At 54.8% G+C, this 26,762-nt stretch overlaps 1 pseudogene; it reads right to left on the bottom strand.

Moving 5' to 3' along the window:
- Positions 1-26,762, bottom strand: part of LOC118670595 — a 318,393-nt pseudogene that overhangs the window by 164,034 nt on the left and 127,597 nt on the right.

Below are 26,762 nucleotides of genomic sequence, written 5' to 3' on the forward strand. Positions count from 1 at the left end.
GCTGCCCAGAACCCTGGAGGCACTCAGACACAGGAATTGCAAAGCATCAGTCAAACAGGTGGCTCCATTGGGATCATTTCCCAAACTTCCAGAAGAAAGAGGAGACGGATGGCTCTGGTTTTAAAGAGAGGCAGCATCCGGTAAAAGGAATGCCTGGCACAGAGCTAGTGCTCAGTAAATAGTGACACACAGAATCTGGGCTTGTGTTGAGGAGCCCAATGGACTGCTCCGCTCTGCCCACACTTGCCCTTGTGGTGATCACACCCAGTCTCAAGGCTTAAATAGTGTGACTTGCAAACACATACCCAAATGTTTATCTGTTAACTCAAAATCTGCAGGCTAGAATTACATATAAATAATTATGTCGTTCTAAACTCGCCAAGGAGAAACAGGCTCATCTGCAGGCTGGAGACCCAGGAAAGAGTGGATGTTGCAGCTCGTGTCTGAAGGCAGCCTGCTGGCACACTCCCCACTCCCTCAGGGGACCTCCATCTTTTTCTCTTGAGGCCATCAACTGATTGGACGAGGCCCACCCACATGACGGAGGGTCACCTGCTTCACTCAGAGTCGACTGATGTAAATGTGGGTCTCGGAAGAATACCTTCACAGGGATATCTAAACTGGTGTCTGACCATGGCCTAGCCAAGCTGACACATTAACTTAACCTTCGCCCTCCAGATCCAACTATCCAGCTGCTTCCTGAATGTCTCCACCTGGATGTCTACCCCAACCCACAGAACAGACGCCTGCTCCCCTTTCGGACCACCCACCTGAGTAAATGAAAACTGCATTCTCCACTTGCCCGAGGTAAAGCCCTGGGGTCGGCCTTTCCCCTGTACCCCATATGCCATCCACAGCAAAGCCGACCTGCACGACATATTCACATCGGATCACTTCTCACCGTCTCCAGCCGGGCCACCAGCACCAGCTCCCTGGAGGCATGCAGAGCCTGGGTTACTCCAGCAGCTTACTAGTGGGTCTAGCTGCTTCCATCTTTGCCACTTTCCGTTCATTTCCAGCACAGAAACTGGAGTGATCCGGCTACAAGGCAAGTCTGATCTGCTCAGAAGCTTCCCATGCCCCCTTCTCAACAGAGAATGAGCCCATGTCCTACCACCACACCCGCCAGCCTTTTCGCCCTGAGCCTGCCCTGCTCTTGGTGGCCAGACCACCTTGCCCCTTGGGTGCCTGGCCATCTCCCGGGGCCCAGATGGGGCATTTCCTAAGCCCAGCCAGCACCCACCAGGGCCTCAGAAGCCAAGCAATGACCATGAAGACCTTGGGGCACAGCCTGAGGACAATGGGAGCGGGTGTGGTGGGGGCACTGAAGGGTACTGACTGAAGCAGAGGTGGGCGCAGGCTGGGATTTGTGTCTCTGAAAAAACCCCCGCAGGCAGGTGGGGTGGATTGTTCTCCAGGCTGGATTTTAAAGGGAAAAGAATGAGCAGGCCTCCAGGTAAGGAGGGGGGTGGGGGTGAGGAGAGGGCAGACCTGTGCCGGTGCAGGGCCGCCTCTAGGAGCTTGCTACCAGGTGGCCACCGCTTCACACAGCCTCGGCTGGAGGAAGCTCAGGCACAAAGACAGAAAGAAGACGCTGTGATGTGGCAGGAAGAAGAAAGCCTCCGGGGCCAGGAGGAGGGGCAGACACCCAATGCCAAGCAGAGGGCCTGGCAAAGGGGAGCAGATTCCCGCTCCTCCCACTCCCGTGTCCCCCTCCTCCCTCCCACAGGAGGTGAGCAAAGGCTCTGACCCACTGCGCGGTCCCCTCTGTGTTTGAGGCTGAAGACTTCTGGGGAGGGAGAGAGGAACTGCCTCCCGCAGCACATCATGGCACAGGACGCTTGCTTCATCCAGCAGCCCAGGTTCAAGGTCCCCGCAGGGCCTCCTCTCCCTGTACGTAGTGAGACCAGCCCTCACTTCTCAGAAACGCCTCTCAATCAGCAAGAGCCTCCTCCGTGTCCTTCCGAGCAATGAAGGATTTGGTCCTCGCCTAAGGGGTGCTGGGCCCTGTCCATGAACACAGAGAATGATCCCGAAGGCAGACGAGCAAGGACTGCGCAGGATGGTGCGCTGGCCGGAGGGTGACCTGACATGTACAGGGTCCAGTAATTCCAGAGACCGCCTCCCCCAGCCTGTGAAGGGGCCACACCCCTCTCTTAGCGCTTAACACGGCTGGAAATGGGATGGTTTCTTTCTCAGCCTCCTGCTGTCATCTGCGCGCCTACTTGGCTATGGTCCCCACCTCCGTTTCCCCACCTGGAAATGAACAGAGAGATGTACGCTTTGCTCAACCTGTAGAAAAGCACAGAGATGATGTTTGCAAAGCCCTGGCGTGAGCAGTGGCCATCACTGGGACCATCTTTTCTCTGAGCAGGAATCCTCCTTACTGTCGCTTAAGGGAGGCAGCAACAAAGCATTTGTGACCGGGCACACCGCTGGGAAAAGGCACAGCGAGGACTCAGATCGGAGTCTATGAAACTCTAAGACTGGACTCTTCAACTCGGATACACATTTGCTAAGCGGGAGGGTCACGCCGTGTGCCCGGAGCCTCAGGCTTTGTCTGTAGATGGTGCTGGGTGCGACGGGCAGGCTTTCCGGCATCTAGAGCTGAGAGCTGAAGCCCGAGGGCTCTGCTGAACTGAGACGATCCCCACTCACACATTCACATATCCACTCTGCACACACACGTTTACTTCTGCACCTGCTGGGCACTGTGCTGGGCACTGGGGACACAGAGATCAACACAGGAGCCCCACTTGCGGCCTTCAGGCAGAAGTAAACCAGCGACTGCACTGTGCGTGCGCTCTGGGCCCGAGCACAGCCTGGAGACGGGCTGGTCCTAAGCAGAGAGGCAGCAATGCCAGCTTGGGGCGAGGAGAGGCTCATGGGAAAGGGGCTCTGTAGCCGGGTCTGGAGGGATGAATAGGAGTTTTCCAGGAGGAAGAGAACCCTAGTTTTTGCAGAGGGAAGGGCATCCTCTTTATAAACCTGAGTTCACTGGGGATATAAATAAATAGCTGTGTTGGTGCATGGCACAGAATAAATGTGGAGCAGAGGAGGGGAGACAAAAGAAGGGAAGAGGGGGAGGAGGGAGAGGAGGAGGAGGAAAAGGATCCCTTATTTCTTTCTCTCCCATTCAAGGCTCTGCACTTTGCTTTTGTCAGGCCACAGATCAGGGGGGAAAGTGCAGATAATACCACCTTTAAGCTCACGGCTGTGCAGGGATGGGGAGGTGGGCCGGCCTAGCCATTGGCTGCCCTGCCTTCCAAATCTGGCCACCCAGCAGTCACCCTCAGACGTGCCTTCTGGGCCTGGGAAAGCACCAAAAAGTGAGGAGAGGGGCCCAGGGCAAGCACGTGGAGACAGGGCTCCTCGGGGAGCAGCCTGTGATAGAGGTCAAAGAGTGAACTTGGCATTCTTACTCCTTGGGGCTTTGCCACGGGGGAAGAGGGGCAAAGCAGGGAGAGAAACGGCTCCAACCCTACCACGAGAGATTATTTACTCTGAGGCCACTTGCAACACCAGAGCCCTGACTTTGTTCTCATCCTCGAGGCTGGGAAGTTCTCCTCGCTGACAAGGCCCCGGCCTGTGGCTAATTTATGGCCGAGGGGCCTCACTTCTCCGTGACGCTGACATTTCGAAAGCCCCTTTTGCGCAGGCTCCCAGGGCGACAAAGGAGTCCTCCGCTATCTCCCAGCCTCTGGGATGAGCACCCGGAGGATGCCTGTGGGAAACCGACGGCCCTGGCCTCCCCTTGGGGGAGAGGTCACTGTCTGTGTGTCCTGCCTGCCAGCCCAGCCCCCAGGAGACCCTGCGTGGGAGAACTGCCTGTGAGTTTCTCCTGTGTCCAACCTGGGCAGGTTGGGGCTTTTTCTCACACACCCACACGCTCACACCCACACACACACACATGCACACAACGCACACACACATACACACACACACATGCACACACATGGGAAACACGCAGGCGACATTCCAATGCCGGCTGAGCCGCTTCTTAGCTGGGCAACCCTGGGAGAGTGCCCAGGGCCCACGGAGCCTAGGACCCACAGTCCTGACCCCGTACGTGAGGTCCCTACATTCGATCCGTGCTCCCTGCCAACCTCCTTCCTCTTTGTTACACAGCGATGATTTTTAAGAAGGAGGACAGCAAAGCTCAGACGTCTGAGGGACACCTGAGATGCATCCTCGGTGACCACTTGCAAAAGGGCCCCCATCCTTCACCACCTAGCTGCCTCCTCACCCTCCAAGTCCCCTCCCGCTCTGACACGGGGATCGGCGGGCCACTTGCTTTCACCAGCTCGGTGGGCGTGGCCTTGCTCCTGCCCTCTGCCCTCATCGTAAAGAAGGACATTCCCTGGCTAGTCTGCTGGTCCCAAGAGATGAAAGGAACTCAGAGCAGAGCTGAGACACTTCAGCCACCCCCGATAAACCAGACCAGCCAACAGCCACCCAGCCCCAGTCGGGGTTGGGGGTGGGGGGGTGAGGGGTGGCGGTGTGCAGCCAAGATCAGCACCTGGATGCACGGACAATAAATGCTTCCTGAAAGTCACTGAGGCGATAAGGTCCTGACACAACCCAAATGGTGACAGTGGTAACAGCGTGGCGCCCCGGCCACTTTGGAGGTTCAGTGGGATAAACAGGGTCTGCACTCCACGAATGGGAGCTGTGATCCCACCATCCTCACGGGAGGGTCAGGGTGACCCCTGGATGGACCACAGAGCTTCCGTCAATGGCCCCGAGGGAGCAGGCCAGCATCAGGGAGGCAGCAGGAGTGGTTGTGACCCTTCTCCCGCCACAGCCCCAGACCTCCCTTCCTGCTGGGCTCCCAGGATGGTGGCGCAGAGGCTGCAGCAGCCCTGTGCCCACCCAGCAGTCAGGGGCCTGACCACAGCCTGGCCGTGGGCGCCAGGTCAGCCCCATCCCCGTGTTCCTCCCACGTGCACACTCATGGCTGCAAGTGCCTCAGCCACCGCTCTGGTCAGTGTCCGCAAATCTCAAAACCACTCCTCCAAAGTCGAAAACCTTTTCTGCACAGGCTCCCAGGGTTACAAAGGAGTCCTCTGCGAGGTTTGCTGAGGGTCGGATATGAATATGAGCATGACATTCCAGCAACTGCAAGGTCACTACACAAAACAAAGGCACATGTCCTTCTCCTCCTCCTCCATCTCCATCACCATCACTATCAGCGTGGCTGTCGTCACCACCATAATCAATAGAGCAGTGCTTCTCAACCTTCCTAATGCCACGACCCTTTAATACAGTTCCTCATGTTGTGGTGACCCCCAACCATAAAATTATTTTCGTTGCTACTTCATAACTGTAATGTTGCTACTGTTATGAATTGTCATGTAAATATCTGATATGCAGGATGTATTTAGGCGACCCTGTGAAAGGGCCGTTCGACCCCCAAAGGGGTCGCGACCCACAGGTTGAGAACTGCTGCAATAGAGAAACATAATGCTCAAGCGTAGGGGGAAGCCATGTGCAGCAAGGTGCTTATACACGTGTGCTCCACAACCCGAGTGCTGGGTTTGAATTCGATTGGCTTGGAGCTGTGTGCCCTTGGGAAGTGGCCTAACATCTCTGAGCTTCAGTTTTCTCATCTTGGTGATAAGAGTGCTACCTACCTCATAGTGTCAATATAAAGATTAAATGAGTTAATACACACAACATTAAAACGGTGTTTGGCACATCATAAATGCTCAGTGTGTATTAGCTGCCGCTGTTGTGACTACTGTTGTTGCTATTATTAGAATACCACGTAGTAGGCACTTTAAGTATCTCAATTCATCTATTCTTACAAGGGCTCTAAGAGCTTGGTCTCATAAAACCCATTTTATACACGAGAAAGCTGTGGCTGGGAGAGGCAAAGGGACTTCCCTCGCTTCGAGGTAAATGCTGTGTCCTCTACACCAGGGGCGACAAAGCGCGCAGGCCGTCGCGAGGCCCAGACGCTCCCTGACGCCTTCCCACACCCACACCAACAACCAGGAAATAGGGCGATAAGCTCCCTGGCAGTTCCTGGGTTGTTTTCATTTGGTTTGTACAGCTTTCTGCAGCTTTTGTCTTCCACAATACCCTCAGCCGGGCAGGCAGCCCCTGTGGGCATCAAAGGTGCCGCTGGCAGCAGCCACAAGGGAGCATTCGTGCCCAGGGGCCCTCCCCCGCCAGCTACCAGCCAGCCGCCCCGCAGCCCGGGAGCCTCACAGAAAGGCCTCCTAACTGCTCCAGGTGTAACTTCACCCTCAGCCATGAGGGCTGCTCCGGAACAGCCCAGGTGTGCCAGCCCCAGGTGTGACAGGCAGGGCCCAGGTCCAAGTTGTTCCTGGACCGATGGTGGCAGGCAGATCGCTCGCAACTGAGTGGATCCAGGGAACTTAACCTCCGCCTGTGATGAACGAGCGCAGAAAAGCTTTGTGGGGTGGGCTCTGCCTGGAATCCAGAACCGAGAGATCCTGCCTCCATCACTCAGCACCCACTCACAGAGCACCGGCTCTGTGACCTGACCCGGCCTGACCCAAGGGGTACACAGGCCAGTGAGGGGGCCACGTGGGAAGTTGTGCTGAATGCTGTGATGAGGTCTGAGCAAGAAGAAATGGGACCAAAAGGGAAGTGGACATAGCTTCGTGCACTCACTCAATAACTATGAAGAGTGCCCACCACCGGCAGGTACCAGGGAGACAATGGTGACGGAACAGGACACAGTCCCTGTTGTCCTGGAGCTCAGATTCCTGTGAAATCTCACTCTGAACCACAGGGACCTCCTGGAGAAGCGTCAGGGTGTCCTCTGCCCCACGCAGCTGGGTAACCTTGGGGACTTACCCTGCTTCTCAGGGGGTCAGCTTCCTCGCCTGTGAAAGGGGTATGGCACGTTTGCATTATGACATACCACGTGGCCTTTATCTGTAGATTAATGTCTTACAGGAAAAAAGTTCACCTTATGCTAAATGGCAAAAGCTGCTAACAAATATTTTACTTTTTCAAATATATGGATACATAAGAATATGTGCATGTCTGTGGGTATAAACTGTTACATATCAATAGTAGTTGCCCTAGCCGGGTTGGAGCATCATCCTATATACCACAAGGCTGTGGGTTCGATTCCTGATCAGGGCACAAACTTAGATTGTGGGTACGATCCCCAGTCAGGGCAGGTACAGGAGGCAACTGATCGATATTTCTCTCTCACATCAGTATGTCTCTCTTTCAAAAAAAAAAAAAGAAAATCAATAAAAACATATCCTCAAGTAAGGATTTTAAAAAATAAAAGTAAATAGCAGCTTATAAACAGTGTACATGTGTCCTAGCCTGCTTGGGATGCTCCAACAAGATACCACAGCCTGAGTGGCTTAAACAACAAAATTTATTTCTCACAACCAGAGAGGCTGGGGTGGCCAAGACCAAGGTGCTGGCCAATTCCATTTCTGGGGACCTGCTTCCTGGCTTGTGGAAAGCCCCCTCCTTGTGCCCTCACATGGCCTTTCCTCTTCGCTCTGGTGCAGACAGAGCTCTGGTCTCTCTTCCTCTTCTTCTAAAGGCCACTAATCTCATCATGAGGGCCTCATCCTCATAACATCATCTAACCCTAACCACCCCCAAGGCCCAGCTCCAATACCATCACATGGGCTAGGGCTTCCCCCTGTGGATTTGTGTGTGGGGCGGGGGGCGGGCAGGGGGGCGGGGAGCAGGAGGACACCAGCATTCAGCCCATCACTGCGTGTGTGCACCTGGCTACATTGATCTGAGCGGTAGATTGCAAATGGCTTTTGGTATTTCCTTTTGCTTATTGGAATTTCCTAAAGGGTACAGTGACCACCTACTTTTAAATGAGCAGATGAGAACACAAGACCCCTCATTCTCAAGTGGATTGTTAACAGGGTAGCAGGAGTGGGCAGCCCAGAGGGGTGGGGCCCAAGGCCGAACCCCTGCAGGCCGAGCTGGGCTAGTGCACAGCCCCTGCTCTTCCCGGCGCTCAGATGCCCTCCACAGCTCCCGCGATGACCCCACACACTGACCGCGAGCTCCAGCAGCTATTTACCAGACGCTCACGCCGGGCTAACCAACAGCATTTCGTTCCTCCCGCTGGACGTCCAGGAACAAGGTGTTCTGTTCTCCCAGCTGACAGAAGGGGAAACTGAGGCACCAAGCTGGGAGGTCCCACAGCTAGAGATAGCAGAGTGAGGTGCTCAACACATGTCTGAAGCCACGGCCTGTCCCCCATCCCCTGGCCCATCCTGCCGCTCCTTCGAGAGCTCAGAACCCAGCCAGGCCCTTCCTGCCCCAATTCTCCTCTACGGGCACCGAAGGCTGCGGGCGGCGCAGAGGGCTGCACCATGGAGCACCCGTGAGAAAGGACTCGGGGCTGTGGGAACGGCCCAGCCGGCAGCCCCGGATGAATGTCCATGCCAGCCAAGCGCACATCCGGGCATTTCTGTTCCCGTGTGCGTGGGCCCCGGAACAGCCCGGTCCCGGGAGCCGGCCGGGCGGGAAGTGGCTGCCAGGCTCTGGCACCAGCCCCAGCGCCGTGCGCTCGGCCAGCTCCGTTGGCCGCCTGTCAAGGCTTCAAAGGGGCGTGCGAGGCAAGCGGGGGACCGGGCTGCACGGCTCTGCCTGAAACCGAGAGGAGAGAACAAAAGGAGGCCGTTGGGGGCTGGTTTGGCGGGAGACGAGGCGGGACAAAGGGCAGGAAGGGGAGGCCACAGAGGGAGGGCTGCGGGGTGCAGGGCAGGGTGCAGGCAGCCCCGGAGGTCCCAGGTGTGGCCCCGTACAAGGAGGCACCTGAGGCCGGGGAAGGATAGGCCTAGGCACAGCGCAGCCCCTCGTGTCTGTTGGAAATGCAAAGGGGCCCTAGCAGGTTTGGCTCAGTGGGTAGAGCGTCGGCCTGCAGACTGAAGGGTCCCGGGTTTGATTCCGGTCAAGGGCATGTATCTAGGCTGCAGGCTCAATCCCTGGCCCTGGTCGGGGTGCGTGCAGGAGACAACCAATTGATGTGTCTTTCTGACATCGATGTTTCTCTCTCTCTGTGTCTCCCCTCCCTCCCTTCTACTCTCTCTAAAAATCAATGGAAAAATATCTTCTGGTGAGGATTAACCAAAAGATAAAAAATAAAAGAAAGAAATGCAAATGAGGCAGGCATCTGTGCCTTTCAGAGCGTTCATCCCTTTGTTTCTCCTCTCACCATCCTGGACTCGGGCACCGGGGCCAGCTGTGAGCCAGGGCAACGGACCGGGGCCCTGCCACGCGAGCGTGCCTGCCTGCAGCTCCCCGGGCAGAGGTGGGGTCCCAGGGCTCTCCAGGAGGAAGACAGGGCAGAGGCTCATGGCGTGGCACAGGAGTCAGGTGCCCCACGTGGCACCATTGGACACGATGCCTGTGCTCCCTCCTGACTCCATCACTGACCATGGCCGTGGGCATGTGACTTACCACTGAGCCTCAGTGCCCGGCACACGGCATGTGTTCAGTAAGTGACACTGGCCAGCAGCACGTGGGCACGTTGGCAGGTAGCAGACAGGGCAAGCCCAGGACGGAGGGTCCCGTCCCCAGCTAAATGCTCTTCTAACTTCATCTGGCAGCTCCCGCACGTTCTAATCCCTGCACCACGAAGTGGGGGGGGACAGGTATTGTCATTATTGCAGAAGGGCACAAAGGGGAAGGTGGGGGAAGAGACAGTCACTTAACTTGAGTGACATCACCTAACTTGAGTGACATCACCTAACATGAGTGACATCACCTAACAAGTGATATCACTTTACTTGAGTGACATCACAACTTGAGTGACATCACCTAATGAGTGACATCACTTAACTTGAGCGACATCACCTAGCGAGTGGCATCACTTAACTTGAGTGACAGCATGCACCTTGGCCGTGGTCACACAGGCAGGATTGGAAGCCAGACTCTGCCTGCTTGGAGCTCCAGCTCCCACCAGCTCCAAACACAGTCCCACCTGTCCCCTGCCTCTGAGGTCCTCCTGTTCTTCCTGGAGGTGACAGCCACAACAGTGAGCCATGGGGGAGCTCGAGGTGAGGGACCAGGAGGCGGCAGGAGGGGGCCTGAGAGCACAGGCCTGGGCTCTGGCAGCCCGAATGCCACTCCTAGCTCTGCTACCCCTTCCGGGGGGCCGGGGCCAGGCACCTCCCCTCGAACGACTTCTCGGTTGGTTAGTGAGGGCGCTGGAGGCTGGAGGGAGAAGGCTCAGGTCTGAGCCTTTCCCGTGGGACAAGCAGAGCGCCAGCAGCTCTGGGTGTGGCCCCGCCTGCCCAGGAGGTGCACCGGCTGCCACACCGGCCTGTGGGTCCGCGCACACCTGGTCTCAGCAGGAGGCGATGGGGTCGAGGAGAGGCAGTCATGTGGAAGGTGGGGAGAGCCAGTGCACCTCGGGGTCCCCGCTTCCGCCCTGTAATATCGGAGCAAACACAAGCGGCCTCAGGAGAGGAACACCACACGCGGCTGAGCCCGAACCCAAAGCTGCTCACGGAACCGTGCGTTCGCTTCTGGCCACTCGGACCGGATTTGAGCGCAAACCCCGGGCAGAGACCCGTGTGCGCCTTCAGGTCCGCAACTGCCGGAGAAGGGATGCGAGAGCGGCTGGGTTTCCGGAGGGAAGACTGGCTTCCAGTCTCTGCCCCACGCCTATGCTGCCTGCAGGGCGCGGGGTGGGCGTTCACGCTCTCCGGCCTCAGTCACCTCCCCTGTGAAATGGGTGCAGGAGACCCGAGGGTGAGCCCGTGGTCGTGACACTGCTTTGCACACCATCAGGCTCTCACCCTGGGTCCCTGAAGCGCTGTGGGGCCGCAGCCTCGGAACCAGCCCACGTGGCTCTCCCAGGAGGCGCTGTCCCGAAACCTGGGATGGATTTCAAACGCTCCTCTCGTCTCCTCAAAGGCAGCGGTGTCCTCTGATGCGACAGGAGGAGGTCCTGGCAGGGACGCCAGCGAGCACTGCCTGACGTGGCAAGCAGAGGGGGGAGAGATGCGGGGCAGGGCGCGCAGGTGCCCGGTGCCACCCAGGGGGCCTCTCTCCCTCCGGGGCTGATGGTGCCGGACGTGGATGCCCTGGGCACCTGGCCAGTGTTTGTTCCGTGCACACCAGCCAGGCCGCCTTCTCCCCGAGTTACCTGAGGTGCTGGGAGATTATTACCTGCCTGTCAGGTTGCTGGGAGAGGGAGGGACAGGGAGGGCAAGAGACAGCTCCTCTGAGATGCTGCCAGCCCCAGCAGCTGGCCCCCGAGGCCGGGAACGCCCAGGGCTCACGAGAAGGCATCCTGCTTCCTCCCCTGACCCGCTGAGCAAACACAGGAGGACGGCAGGTGCCCGGGCGGCTGGCCAAGCAGGCTGCTGCCCGCGGCTCCCTCCACCTCCTGCCCGGCTGGCACCAGCCTGAGCTGAGGCCCCGTGAACGTGCGGCCTGGCCCTGCTCTCACTGGCCGAGCTGGCGGGTGAAAGGCCAGGCACATCGGCACCCGAATAGGAGTTTCCCTCCACAGCACATACTGGTGGCTCTGGCGGCGTCTGGGTCTCCATTCTGCATATTTGAAGGAGCTGATGTGGAGACTAGGAAGCATACCCAGGCATCTCAGGGATGCCCACTGAGCCATGCGATCTCACCCAGACACAGCGAGGGTGTCAGGCCACATGGGTGGCCTTGGGCAAGCCACATCCCTTCTCCAGGGGGGACTTCTGCCTGGGAGCCGCCTAAGGTCCCTGCAGAGCTTGCTAGCGGGCAGCCCTGCACTGAATAGCTCATGCTCCTACTCCTCAACTACTGCTATCCCCATGGCATCTGTGCTGCATAAAACAGATGCTGCACATCAACAACACCTCAGCCGCATACGCCCTCAGTGTCCGAGCCTCTGGGTGGTCGGGCCGGCGGCTCTGATGATCCTGGCTGGGCTCTCTCGGGGGTTGGTGGTCAGCCGGTCCGGGTTGGTCTCAGCTAGGAGGATGAGGGCGAGCACCTTGGTTATGTTCTGTGTGTCCCCAGAAGACGAGCTCAGAACATCCTTCTCTTGGTAGTGGGAGAGGCCCAACAGTGCAAATGGAAATGCTGTTTCAAAACATGGTTGGCAATGCATCTGTGAACACCCCTGTGGACAAGGCACCTCACATAATCTAGTCCAGCATCAGAGGTACAGGAGGTGGGTGAAGAGTTGGGGGCATGCATGGCATCGATTCCACGTGCAATTCTGCAGGGGGGAAGGGAGGGTGCATGCAATTCTGTTACACATATAAAGTGAGCCAGCTAAGTGCCCCAGGTGGGATTTGAACGCGGCTCTGCAGACTGTGCTATGCCCTGTGGGCACAGGGGAGAGGCAGTGATCACCTGGGACTCCCGCACAGCGACCCCAGTGCCAGCCTGGGGCCCTGCCGGGGGAATTTTTTTTTTTTTATATTTTTACTGATTTCAGAGAGGAAGGGAGAGGGACGGAGAGATAGAAACATCAATGATGAGAGAGAATCATTGATCGGCTGCCTCCTGCACGCCCCACACTGGGGATCGAGCCTGCAACCTGGGCATGTGCCCTTGACTGGAATCGAACCCAGGACCCTTCAGTCCGCAGGCTGATGCTCTATCCACTGAGCCAAACCGGCTAGGGCAGAATATTATTTGATGCATCTTAGGTGTGGAGGGCCTTCGTGTGTGCAGGGAAAGACCCACCTCGGCCAAGACCTGCAGGCTGGGAGCTAGCGCAGGTGCTGGCTGTCTCCTTTGCCCAGTTCGGAAGGAGAGCAAATAGCATGAGTTCAGTAGCTGGACTCGGCCAGCAGCCCCACTTGGAGAGTGGGCATGAATTAAGCAGTTCCACAGAAAGGAATGCGATGCTTCCAAGCTTCATAAACCCCGGATGAAAGTCAAGCAAAGGTCCCAAGTGAACTGATCGACCCCCTCTCCGTCCTCACCTCTGAGTGTCCTTGCTTCCCTGGGGACAGGAGAGGCCTGCAGCTCCGCTGTCCCTGCTGGGCTGGGAATAGGGAGCAAAGGCCAAACAGGGATCCAGCGGGTGCCCAGCATCTGATGAAGTGGCTCTGGGCTGGGGCCTGGGAGCCAATTAAAATATATATATATATATATATATACATATACATATACATATACATATACATATATATATATATATATTATTGATCTCAGAGAGGAAGGGAGAGGGAGAGAGATAGAAGCATTAATGATGAGAGAGAATCATTGCTCGGCTGCCTCCTACACGCCCCACACTGGGGATCAAGCCCACAACCCAGGCATGGGCCCCAACTGGAATCGAACCACAACCTGCTGATTCCTAGGCTGACGCTCAACCACTGAGCCACGCCGGCCAGGCATGAGCCAATACTTTCAACAGAGGCCCCAGACGACTCTAAGACAAATCTCCTCGTATCACATGTTGAACCCCTTCCCCCCAAGACGGATGAAGGAACGCAGCTATCCAACCACTCCATGCCCGTCAGAGACCGTGCATGGGCCCCAAGCCGTGCAGCCGCACGTTCCAGTGGGGAAACAGACACACACAAGTGCGCACGCATGCACTCGCCCCCACGCACTCACACAGGTGCACAGGCGGGGAGGAGGGTCTGGAACAGCAGCAGCTGCATCGTTCCCATCTCCCACGGCCAGCACTCTTGTGAGCCTGTGCACGCACTGGCACATCTGAGCCTCGCAATCATTTTGTGAGGCAGGGGACACGTTTACTGCCGTTCTTCATATGAGGAGAATCAGGCACAGGGAAGTTAAACTGTCCACAGTTCCAGATCTCATAAGCCATCAAGTCCAGAGGCGTCAGCAGACTCTCAGACCCAGCACCCAGGTCCCGTGCCTGGAGCTGCCACCGGCCACCAGAAACTGGCCTGCAGTGCCTGGTGAAGAAGAAGGTCAAGTTGTTGAACTTGTCTTGTGGCCTCAGTCCCTTACCGCAAAACTGCTGAGATCCTTAACACTTTCGGGGAAGCCTTTTCAACGGGGAATGGCTGAGTCATTGTCCAAATCTCTCTTTTTTTTCTGCCCACCTTCTCACGCCAGCTCCCACCATTCCCTGTCAAGCCACCGTCTGACGCTGGGCAGGGGGCTGCAGGGGATGGGGACGGTGCCCTCTTCACACAGCCCTACTGGGGCTCTGCCCTCCCTTGCTGCAGACAGAAAACACGAGCCTCAGAGAGGTTGAGCCACTCCCCCACAGTCACACAGCCAGTCCAAGGCCCAGCCCCGTGTTTGCACTTCAGCCTTGTCTAATCTAGAGCCCAAGCTCACGCCTCTTCGAAAATGTGACCCAGGCGCCTGTGTCAAGGCTCTCGGGGACTGGAAGAAAATGTCAACATCGCGGCTGAAAAATGTGATGGGCATCTTTCCTGGGGGAAAGGCACTTCCTGCCCAGTTGTTATTAAAAGTAAGGAAGAGGGGTGGGGTTGGGACTGGAATAGGAAATATGCGGCTATCCAGCAGAGGGGGGTGTCGGGAGCCAAGGAGGTGCCGTGTCCTCCAAGGCACATTCCAGGCCAGGGGCCTGCCTGCGGCCACCGATGCCAGGGCCACCATGGAGGCCCCGGGCCGGGTGCTGGCTCCGGCTGGGCAGAGCCTTCGCTGCCCATGTGGCTTCCGAGGACGGGGACGGGCCTCCCGCCGGCAGCCAGGGGACAGACACTTGGGCCAACTTGCCTATGATGGAATATGGAGGTTTTCCCCTCCCTACCCCACGCTTCCCCAGCTTGGGGGAAAATAGAAGGAAAAAGAAATGGGCTTCCCCACCCCCACTGAGGATAAGAACTCGCAGTGGAAAATCCAGAGACCAAACATGCAATTCTAAGGAAAGCAGCGCCGCTCCTGACTGGGGCTCGTCCGTCTGGTGTGGGAACAGCAGCACTTGAGTGGGGTGGAGCGGGGCCGGGGCAGGGGTCCTACTTGTGGTAGAAGGAACACCCGCTGGAACGCGGAGGCCTGGGGCCCTGAGCCCTCTGCACCCCACGGGCTTCGGGGGGATCATGACCGTGGACTTGGGCGTTTCACGTGGGAGGCATCTGTGAAGCGGGAAGCATCCTTGTCCCGTCCACCAGCTCCACGTCTCTGCGGGGGGAATGCCTTTGAAACTGTAAAGCCCTGTGCACATGGGAAGTGGTAAAGACAGTAGCAGCCATAATGCTAAGCACCGTCACCCAGGGACGGGGTTGTTCTCCTTCTGTTGCATGGAACAAAACAGCAGCTGGGGGGGGGGGGGGGGGCGCAGTTCAGGAGGCACAATGCTGAAGGCTCTAGGCCAGGGGTTCTCAACCTGTGGGTCGCGACTCCTTTGGGGGTCGAACGCCCCTTTCACAGGGGTCGCCTAAGACCATCGGAAAACACATATATAATTACATATTGTTTTTGTGACTAATCACTATGCTTTAATTATGTTCAATTTGTAGCAATGAAATTGGGGGTCACCACAACATGAGGAACTGGGTTAAAGGGTCGCGGCATTAGGAAGGTTGAGAACCACTGCTCTAGAGCCGAGCTGCCTGGGTGGGAAATCGGGCTGTACCAGGAACTAGCTGTGTGACCTTGGGTTGGTCTCTTAACCTCTCTGTGCCCCAGTTCCCTCATTCATAAACTGTGGCTACTAATAGTCCCAACTTCTGAGCACTGTTGTAAGGATTAAACAATCTGATCCATGGTGATCAATATGTGTTAGCTAGCATTATAAAATTGGTGATATAATACTAGGTCATGTAGTGAAATATCATTCACTGAGCACTGGGCCATCTTTGAGGTCAATCTATGCAGCTCCTACCACAGAAATTCTTTCAGCTGCTGCAGAAAGAATGTACTAAAAATACTTCTGAGATATTTCAAGATCTCGGAGGCGCCCATTTAAAATAGTGCGAAAAGAATCCACTGAATACTCTTTTAAGAGAGAGTTTCATGAGCAGCTAACTGGAGGGCGATATGCCTAATACGGTGAGAAGTCCCCGTGTTCCACTGCTTCTCTCCTTCAATCTGCCTCCCGTGACTAGGATGTGAGCGCGGGTGAAGGGGATCGTTACGCATGAGCACTGGGGGAGGATGGAGAGGACGGGGAGGGAGGGGAAGGCCCTGGAAAGACTTTACAGTCCGATGGGAACTTGTGCATCACAAGTATAAGTGAAGGGCCTCTGGGGACTCCGTGAAGGCTGCAGGGACGAGCTGGCGCATGAGCAGGGCCCTGCAGGAGCTGTAGGGCTGCGAGACACAGGCAAGCTGGGGCGAGCGAGGAGACCGAGCAGAAGATGAGTGCCCGCCGCGAGTCTGAGAAATGCTTCAGAGGCATCGCCTGCCCCAGCTGAGGACCTGGAATTCTCCGCTGAAGGGTGCGCACTGGATGCAGCGGGAGCAGGAGCCCCACGGGATGCCTGCCCCTCAGGAGCAGGGGACGCAGGCGAAGTGAGCTCCAGGGGGTGCATCTGGATGCTGAGTGGAGGAGGGTGGGACGAGGGCAGGCCTGGAGGTGGGGAGCCCCCTTAGGAAGTGACCACAGAACCAGGAGCTGAACCCCACGTCGGGGTGGCAAAATCCACTGAGTGATGACTACAGATGAACTGTTTGGAAGACGGGGAAATCGCTTCATTCAGGAGCCCGGAGAAGCTGGGCGGGACCTGGCAGAAGACAGACACTGAGAACCTGAGGGTCTCCTGGGGAGAAACACTCATACCGTTTCCCCCTCATCCATGGCCTCACTTTCCTCGATTTCAATTGCCTGCAGCCGACCGTGGTCCAAAACTATTCAATGGAAGATCCCAGAAAACAACAACAACAACAACAACAACTCCTGAGCTTTAAATTGTGTGCCATTCTGAGCCGAGGGATGAATCTCTCGCTGTCCCTCTCCATCCTGCCCAGGGAGGTGAGTCATGCCTGCGTCCCGTGCCTCCACGCTGCGCATGCTACTGCCCATTAGGCACTTAGTCAGCACTTAGACATCAACTGTCACGGCATCACAGTGCCTGTTCAAGTGACCCTCATTCTACTTCGTAACAGCCCCAAAGCGCAGGAGTCGTGATGCTACAAAGCAGATACACCCAAGAGAAGCCAGTAGGTGCTTCCTTTCAGCGAAAGGGCGAGAGTTCTCAGCGTAATAAGGCCCTTTATCATCTCACAGCACCACAAGAGGGGTGATGCTGTGCCACGGAGTAAGGTATTTTGAGCGCACATTTGCATGCCTTGTGTAACAGTGGCTTGTTGCAGTTATTCTATTTCATGAGCTATTACTGCTCACCTCTTCTCGTGTCTAATTTATACGTTAAACTTTATGTATAGGAAAAAGCATGGTGTCTATGGGGTGTTTCATGCACCCACTAGGGGTCTTGGAAAGTGTCCCCTGTGGATGAGGGGGGACGACTGTATTCGGAGGTCAGAAGAGAGGAGCTGGGACCTGTGTTCCCCAACACTGTGGCTCTACTAGCTCGCTACCACTGCCGCAAGTCACCACAAGTTTGGGGGACTGAACCCGCACACACACATGGATTATCTCACAGTGCTGCAAAGGGCTCAGCTGGCTTCTCTGCCCCGAACGGCACAGACTGGGTGCAAGCTGTCAGCTGGCCGGGCGCTAACCAGGAGGCTGTGGGAGGACCCACACGCTCATTCATGCCCTCGGCCAAAGTAAGTTCCCTGCATTGCAGGCCTGAGGCCCGTTTCTTTGCTGGCAGTCACCTGGGGCCATCCTTCACAACTAGAGTCCTCCCCCAAGTCGTGGACGCGGGCCCCTCTGTTTCAGAGCCAGTACCAGCACCCCAATTCCTCCTCAGACCTGGAGTCTCCCTGACTCTTCTTGGGAAGTTCCTTCTCTTCATAAACCTTAATCACGCCTGCAAAGTCCCTCTGCCATGTAAAGTGACAACTTCATAGGCATAAGCCCAGAGATTCGGGTATGGGCCTTTGGGGGGCCATTCCGCCCACCAGCGCTTCTCTGCTTCTGCGCAGGACGCTGGTGGGCATCATGCAGTAAGTACTGAGGTGGGCGAGCCAGTCATGGATGGCAGCCCCGAGTTCGAAGGACCTTGGAGAAGGGGCACGTTGCGCCTCGGGGAACAGGGAGATTTCAGGAAAGGTTTCCCCAGAGAAAAAGGAGACGCTCTAATGCAATCTGAGCTTAGAAGGAGTGAAGGGGAGTGTCACCCCCAGAGCTGGTCAGCCTACAGATTATCAGAATAACATGTCTAGAAAAAGCCAGAAGCTAGAATAGACTCTAAGGCAGCAGTTCTCAACCTTCTGGCCCTTTAAATACAGTTCCTCATGTTGTGACCCAACCATAAAATTATTTTTGTTGCTACTTCATAACTGTAATGTTGCTGCTGTTATGAATCGTCATGTAAATATCTGATATGCAGGATGGTCTTAGGTGACCCCTGTGAAAGGGTCGTTCAACCGCCAAAGGGGTCGCGACCCACAGGTTGAGAACCACTGCTCTAAGGAAACACGCCAGGTCTGATGTGGACGGTGTTGCCAGAGCCAGCCAACCCGCAGGCGGAGAGCTGCTGTCACCCTCCCCTGCCCTGGCTGGGTGATTCTGCCCTCCCAAGAACCTTCCAGAAACAACAGGATGCACCTTCATGGAAATCCCATCCTGCAAGGGAGAGCTGCTGAGTGAGTCTGCAGGAGCCGGTCTGGGAAGAGGTCTGTGACACGGGAAATGAGAATGACATGCCGACCAACACACGAGCAGGTTGCCAATTTCCCAAAGAGAAAAAAAGCACAGTCGACGTGAGCACGCCCCGACTCCAAAGCCAACGGGTAAACAGTCAAGAATTGTGTGAACCAGGTTTTACACCGTGGGTAGCCTGACATCGGCCACGGTGGGATTTCCCCACAGAAATCAGCAAACCTACAATTCAGCACCATTTTTCCTTCCGAGAGATTGAGCAGGACTCCACGGGGTCTGTTCAGGTAATAGGGAAGAGGTGGGACGGGTTTCACAGGGCGCCGGTCAGTCCCCTTAACGATACTATTCATGTTTAAAATCAGTGCGCCCGGTGTGGACAGGATGCCCAGTTCTCCCCAATACAACGCAGGCGAGGGGACTCTATGCCACTCACGGGACAAGGGGTTTACGAGGTGGGCTGGCCTGCTCTGCCAACTGGACGGATGTCAAGGTCCTTGCAGGAAGGCGGACCAACTGCACGGAGAGCCCTGCATCTCCCGATGCGTAAAGCAGCACCACTCGCTGACCAGGACCATCCCCGGGGGCTACTACATGAGTAAGAAATAACAGTTTCCCCCCAGCCCCACCCCCCCAGCCATGGTGGCTCAGTGGCTGAGCGTCGACCTATGAACCAGGACGTGACAGTTCGATTCCCGGTCGTGTAGGAGGCAGCCAGTCAATGATTCTCTCTCATTATTGATGTTTCTCTCTCTCTCTCTCTCCTTCTCCCCTCCTCTCTGAAATCAATAAAAATGCACTTTAAAAAAAGAGAGACACAGACAACCGTGCTGAGCTGCTAAACATTGAGGATGATTTGTTCCGGCATCTAGAGCTGCTTGAACGCAACAGTCTGGCCGTTTACGGTTGATGCTGAGGAGGAGGACACTGAGATGCCAAGGGGTAGACTGGACCGGGCAGAGTGGCACTGCCCATGTGTGAGGTGTCGATGCCCACCAGCTCCCTAGACAGCGTTTCAAGTCTGTGTTCTTCCCATCCTGCCCGGCTCGTGCCCCGTGAGAGCTCTGTAGGTGCTCTGAGGATCCAGGGGAAGAAGGGTGCAGGGGAAACACTCTGAAAAGTACCCGCATTCTAGAAATTACCACGTCCCGCTTGTCATCGCTTTCCTGTCCACTGACCCTTTTCTTAGCCAGGCCCAGTCTGCCCAGAATTTCACTTTCTGTGGAAACAGAGAACTCGAATATAGCAGCAGACATCCAGCCTTCTCATTACTTTGAAATGAGCTAAAAAAATTTTCCCCCTCCACCCCCTGGGACCCCATCTGCCCCCTCCAACCCTGCCCCTGTCTGCTTTCTATTCCGTTCCTTCTGAGCCATACCCACAGCCAGGCATGGCCAGGCTGCTTCACAGAAGCCAAAGGAGTTATCAGAAATGAGTCCTGGCTTTGACAGTGAGGCCGAATGTGCAGACGGGCATTTCAAGGTCCTCACTTCCCTGCTCATAATTAGTCAGCCTCTAGCAATTATGAGAACCTGAGGACGCTGAAAACCAGCGACCTTCCTGGGCAGCTCTAATGAGACAGCACCCATCACAGGACTCTAGAATGTCAGCATTGATTGACAGTTTCAAAACACTAGCTACCGTCTGGCTGGTGTGGCTCAGTAGTTGAGTGTCAACCCAGGAACCAAGAGGTCACCGGTTCAATTCCTGGTCAGGGCGCATGCCTGGGTTGTGGCTTGACCCCCAGTAGGGAGTGTGCAAGAAGCAATCAATGTTTCTCTTTCATCAACGTTTCTATCTCTCTATCCTGCTCCCTTCCTCTCTCTCTAAAATCGATTTTTTAAAAATATTAAAAAACAAGCAAACACTAGCTACCCTTCCTTATGTTTAGGGATGAGGACAAACTACCAGAGGAAAGATGGTCTGTCCAGCTACTCTCCATGCATTCAATGCAGACCTACTGTGTGTCACCTTGAAAAACTAGGTTTAATGAGAGCCACAGACATGTTTACTTCAGGTCCACACATTTTCAAGGGCCCACTACCCGTTGGGTTCCCATTCCTTACAGGACCAATAGGTATCACAGCAGCTGAGATGGTCCTAAGCTATGTGTGCCTAGATGGCTCTCTCCCAGAAGTCTGGGAGGTCTTCTGCAGAGGTCTTTCCATTCATGTGACCCATTCAACTCAGATTCTCAGCATGTGTTGCTTGAACTGAACTGAGCCAAAGGAAGGAAGGACGAAAGGAAGGAAGGGAGGGCAGGAGGGATGCAGGAAGAGAGGGAAGGAGAATGAATGGGACTACAAAAATGAACAAATGTTCCAAGCCCCAGGCAATGATTGTAGAGGAATACTGAGGGTGAATAGCTAAGTAATTACCCCAAGTGCAAGACATCGGGTGTATAAAACAAAGAAACATGGCAGGAGGAACAATTACCTCCCACTGTCTAGGCATGGATTAGGACCATTGCTACACATTCCACAGCATCCTGATGGGCCTCACCATCATGAAAGTCCACCTCCACCTCCCAACTCGCCTCCAATCTTCTCTATGTTGAGCCCTGGCCAGTGTAGCTCAGTGGGCTGAACATCGTCGCATGCACCGAAAGGTCACCAGTTCTATTGTAGGTCAGGGCTCATACCCAGGTTGTGGGTTCGATTCCTGGTCAGGGTGCATGCAGGAGGCAGCCAATCAATTTATCAATTTCTCTCTCTCTCTCTCTCTCTCTCTCTCTCTCTCTCTCTCTCTCTCAAATTAATAAAAATGTATTTTAAAAAAGAGATGTTACATTTGTCCTTGCTTTTCCCTCCTTGAATCTAGGAAATACCTTCTCTGAAATGGGAAAATACACCTATACATAAAAATAAATCCACCTAAACAACGATTTTACATTAACTCCAAAAGCCTAGTGATCATGAAAATACCCTGGGAGGGACTGATGACGATTCACTAATGAATTGGGCTTAGGGGCTGTCGAGCAGCACTTAACGAGCGATTGCTCCCGAGAGGGGCAAATATGGGGACTGTCACCTGGCAAATCTCTAACGTGCACTCCCCCTCTGGGGAGACCACCAGGCGACCGCTTAGGAATCACGTTCTCCCTGAGGTTTTTCAAGGGTGGACAGCTGCCAGCTCCCTTAGATAAAGGAAGATGAGTCACCCGGAGCCACTGCCAACCGGCCAGGCTGCAGGCCGCCTTTGTGTACAGCCCACAGGCACCGAGGACGGGGCGTGGGGAAGCGGATGCGGAGGAAAACAATGGGTGAGTTTCCACTGGGGGAGAGCGTGCTCGTGGCACTGCCTGTGCAGGAGAGGACCACAGAAAGTGAGTCGGAGGGAGGCATCCACACCAAACACGCATGTGCAGCAGCACATCCACACATACAAACCACATGCTTCATACTTCCCCACTCGCATAATAAAACACAAAAAATTACCCAGTAAAAACTCCCACTTTCTCACACCTTCCAATCACATTTCCCAGAAATGTCTGTTCACAGGAAGTGCATACCTTTCTCAGAATCTCTCCCCTGTGCAGAGCAGCGTGCCTGTCGCTCTACTGTTCTGCCTAATTTGGACAAGAGTGGGCCAATGCTACACAAAATGTCCTGCAACTCTTCTTCTTCAATTAACTGATGATGGACACCTTTCCACATCAGTATGTTCACAAATTCATCTTGTTGTTTGCGTTTAAAATTTCTTAATTTTTGAAAAAAAAAATGTCACACTATCCAAAAGGGTTACAAATTACAATGAATTTCCAATGGCCTTGCAATTTCTCAATACTGATATCTTATATAGTCACCATTCAATTATCAAGACGTTGCAGAAAATTACCCTTACTATAAAACACGTGCATGACTATATTGTTGTAAAACATATAAAATTTAAGGCATTTTATAAAAAAGGAAAAGGAAACAGAAATAGAAGTTGTGACATCTTCTTACACCCTTCTGTGGGTGTCACTGTGCCCCCTGAAGAAGACCCCAACACCTGTGGCCTTATTGGCGGTGGGGTCTTCGCAGAGGTCATCGAGTGAGGACCACGTCATATTGGATCAGGGTGGACCTCGCTCTTAGAAGAAAAAACTGGGACACAGACACACAAGAACCAAGGTCATGTGAGGAGGGGAGCAGAGGCTGGAGTGATCAAGTACAAGCCAAGGCAGGCCCAGCCCTGCCAGCCACCACCAGGGCTCGGAGACAGGACAGGAAGGATTCTTCCCTAGAATTGTCAGAGGGCATGTGGCCTTGTGGACACCTTGATGCCAGGCTTCTGGCCTCCAGAACTGTAAGAGAACAAATGTCTGTTGTTTTCAGCCAGCTCATGTGGGGGTCCTTTGTTACAGCAGCCTCACAAACTAATACAGACCAGAGACAGCAGCGCACTGTGGAGAGCTCTGATAGAAGCTTAGAGCAATGGGTGGAGCATGGGATGCACGGACCAGGGCCTGTCTCTGATTCAATGAAGCGTTATCAATCATGACCCTGAGGATAATCACGCTTTATGACGTCATACCCTGGGAAACGTCAAGTTTCAGGCTTGGGGTGACAGCAGGACTCTGGACGTGCCAGATCAGGGAGGTGACTTCAGACGGTGGTCGGAGGCAAACGGGGGGATGATGGCAGCAGAGTTGTGCTGGCTTCGCAGACACACCCTTCAGTGAGCAGCTGGGGTGGCTGTGAAGTGTGGCGGGAGTGCGCCCCGGGGCAGCCTCTGCAGCGCCCCAGGCAGAGGAAACTCCCCAAGAAGCACCCGGCCCATGCGCTCTTCCCTGCAGCCTCACTTCCCCCTGTCAGCAGGACCCGGGTTTATTTTGACCAGCCTGTTTCCACTCCGAATGGGCACACACCCCTGCAGACACCCAGGAGCCCAGCCCACCCTGGGGACCAGCGTTCATTGTGGAAAACCCAGAGCCTCGCCTGCCTGAGCAGCCGGCTGTGGAGCCCCCGGGAGCTCCTCCTCGTGGGCAGGCAGTGAGCGTAAGCAGCAAGGTTTCTGGGCAGGAGCTGCCGGTGGGCTGTGGTCAGCCTGGAAAACCTGCTTCATGCTCCGCTGCGCAAAGGAGAGGGGCTAGGAAATACCGAAACGCACCTTGTGCATGCATCAGGATGCAGCACGGGAAGAGGAAGCACGCTGGAGGTTGTAACCGGCAGGATTTCAGATAAAGAAGGAGCCATTTACTGAAAGGGCAGAAGGGGGGCCCCAGGCTTCCAGAAGCCGTGGGCTTCCCTGAGCGAGCACAGCCCTTCAGGGATGGGTGTGCAGAGAGGTGATCAGAATGGAGAAGCCAAGCCTGGAGGATCCTGCAGAGCCCCTGCTGGGGGCGTCATCTCTGAGAGCAGCCAATGCAGCCGGTTCCCAGAGTGTGGAACAAAAAACCCCTGCAAACTGGAAGCGACTGCTGCTTTCGGGGCCAAGGGCGGCTGCCAGGGGAAGAAGTGTTGCTACAGTGACAATGCCGGGAACAGGAGGCAACTCGGAAGGGGAAGGGGCAAGGCCGTCCCCCGCCCCCCAGCTCCCACTCTCCCTCAGAGCAATCAGATCTGGCCACGCTGGGCCAGTGGTCCTTCTGGGCCCTAGTTGGTGGCCACGGACTGGCCACTGTACTGTGTGAACTGGGCATGCACAGGGGCAATGGTCAAGTTTATAGGCAGCTGGTCATGCACAGACCCCTGGCCATCAGGCAGGACCTTGGCCAGGTGTCCTGGCTCCTCGCCAGCCCTGCATGCTGTCCAGCTCCCCACCAGTCCCTGCGGTCTGCCCCTCAGGCCCACGTCACTTGTTTATATTGCCTGCATGGCCCCTGTTGGCTGCTGAATCTGAGACTCCCCGACTGAAAGGGAAACAGGTAGAGGTTGTGCATTGTACGTGAACTCCTTCATCTGCACTCAGTGTATGTCAAGTTCTAAGAAGGCACGTGTCTTGTCCAATGCATTATCCACCCCCCCCCCAACTCCAAAATTGAAGGGATGGAACTTCCTTGTTGTTTTTTTTTTTTTGGGGGGGGGGTGCGGGGGGGAAGATGAGAGACATTACCCAGATGACATCTACATGGGCTCAACAGACAAGCAGAGAATGTTTTTTAAAGGTGGGTGTTTTTCTGATGGGATAAGCCCCGGGGGCTCCAGGAGTGTGGGGTGGGGGACAGGGGATGTCGTGGGGTGACATGGGAGGGGCGGGGCAACAGGGAGAGCTTCCCACAGTAGAGAGGAAGGCTAAGAGGCCAGGAAGGGCACGTGAGGCCTGCGAGCAGGACAGTGCTCCCATCTGCAAGCACTTCTGGGCAGCACACAGTGCTGAGTGTCTGTCCAGCTATGTCCAGTTCATCTTGGCTTCTGCTCCTGAGACCAGACTGCCCACAGGGGAAAGTGCAGGGTTCTCAACCCACGTGGACTTTTGACCTCGCCATTCATTAGCTCCTCTTGCCAACCAACGTGGGCGAAAAACCAAGTCTGTTCAAAAGTGTGTGGGGTGTGGCAATGGGTGAGCACTGGGACAGGCGCATGGACTCAGGGTTCATTCGATGCGCTGTAGACCAACTATGGAAAGATGTGTGCATATGTGTATTAATGGGTCAGTACGCACACATATATTTCATCGCTCTGTGGGCTGACAGGCCCAGGACAATGACACTGCAGTAGCAGTGAGCTCATCTAGCACCCAGATCTAAAACCTTTCTCCATTGAAACAAACACACCAGAGCACCCTGGAGAAATGGGCCAATCCTACATCTGGGGCAGGTGACACACAAGATGAGCCTGGAGCATCTTAAAGTGCCAGAAAGTAAGAAAATGCTAAAAAAGAAACTCACACACACACTCAATCATGGGGCTACAGCAAAAGGGCACAGGAGCCACCTAAAATTGCTCTCAATGGCCAAAGCTGGAAAAACATGAGCAATAAAATAAATAAGTGATATTGGGTTATAATATATGAAGTATATAATAGATATTCGACAGTTAAATACTGATATAAATAAATAATTTAGTGAGAAGAGAGAAATCTCACAGGGATAAGCATTCCAAATAGTGTGTGTAGATTATTTAGTCAAGGGGAGCATAAGCCCCGCCCCGAAGTGTGGGCTGTATATGGTGATATCCTTCCAAGCCTAAGGAAGGGGGTGGGGGCGGAGAGAGTACCTTTATGGTGGAGAAATCTGACGACAGTACCACGGCCAGGTAGTCAAGGTTAACATTCACAGTGGTCCATTGTGTTGATAGGAAAGACCCTTGATATAATGTGATGAAACCAGGACTTTGCCTTTGGGCTCTTCCTCCCAGTCCCATCATCCCCGTGTAATGAGGGAAACATCAGACAAATGCTAATAGGAGGCATCCTGTAAAATGCTAGCCAGCACTCCACAAGACCGTCCGGGCCATCGAACACAAGGAATGTCTGAGAAACTGGTACAGCCAAGAGGAACCTGAGGACACAGCCTGACTGGATGGGATCCTGGGACAGAAAAAAGCAGCAGGTAAAAACAAAGGAAACCTTTTTAAAAAAGTATAAACTGTAGTTAATAGCAATGGATCAATATTGGCCACTCCTTATAACAAAACGGGCTGCACTGATGGAAGATGTTAGTGGTGGGAAAACTAGATGTGGGCATAAGGGACCGTTCTCAACTAGGTTCACACTTTTTCAGTAAAAACCTAAAACTGTTCTAAAAGGAAAGCTTGTGTTTAAAAGGCGTGTTGAAGGATGTGCATCGCAGAGTGCAAGTGTAGGAGGTACAGGTAAATCATGATGACATCTGGAAGACTTTCTCTAATATCTGTTCCTCCTGGTGACGATCTTTCACAGTTCCCCCAAAAAACCTCAAACATTTTAGCAGCCTGAAAAAGAAGTTGGCAAACATGTGAAGTGTGTAAGCGGGGAGGGACCGTGGCGGCCATCCCGTCCCCTGCTTTCAATTATAGCTGGGGGGAAATCAGGTTCAAAGACTCAGAGCAAATGGCTGATGAATGTGTCAGCTCAACGCCCATTGGTGGAGCATCTTAGGTGAGCGTCTTGGAGGATTCGCAGACAATCATGTCATTTGGCTCTCAGAACAGCCTGCTCTGCAGAGGAGGGAGCCGAGGCTCGGACGTGCCAAGAGCCTGCCTCCTAGCGCAGAGCCTTCCTCCCTGTGCAGAGCTGGCAGGTGGCAAAAGCAGAG

This window comes from Myotis myotis, unplaced genomic scaffold, assembly GCF_014108235.1.
Source record: "Myotis myotis isolate mMyoMyo1 unplaced genomic scaffold, mMyoMyo1.p scaffold_m19_p_16, whole genome shotgun sequence".
In the NCBI taxonomy this organism is placed as follows: domain Eukaryota; kingdom Metazoa; phylum Chordata; class Mammalia; order Chiroptera; family Vespertilionidae; genus Myotis; species Myotis myotis.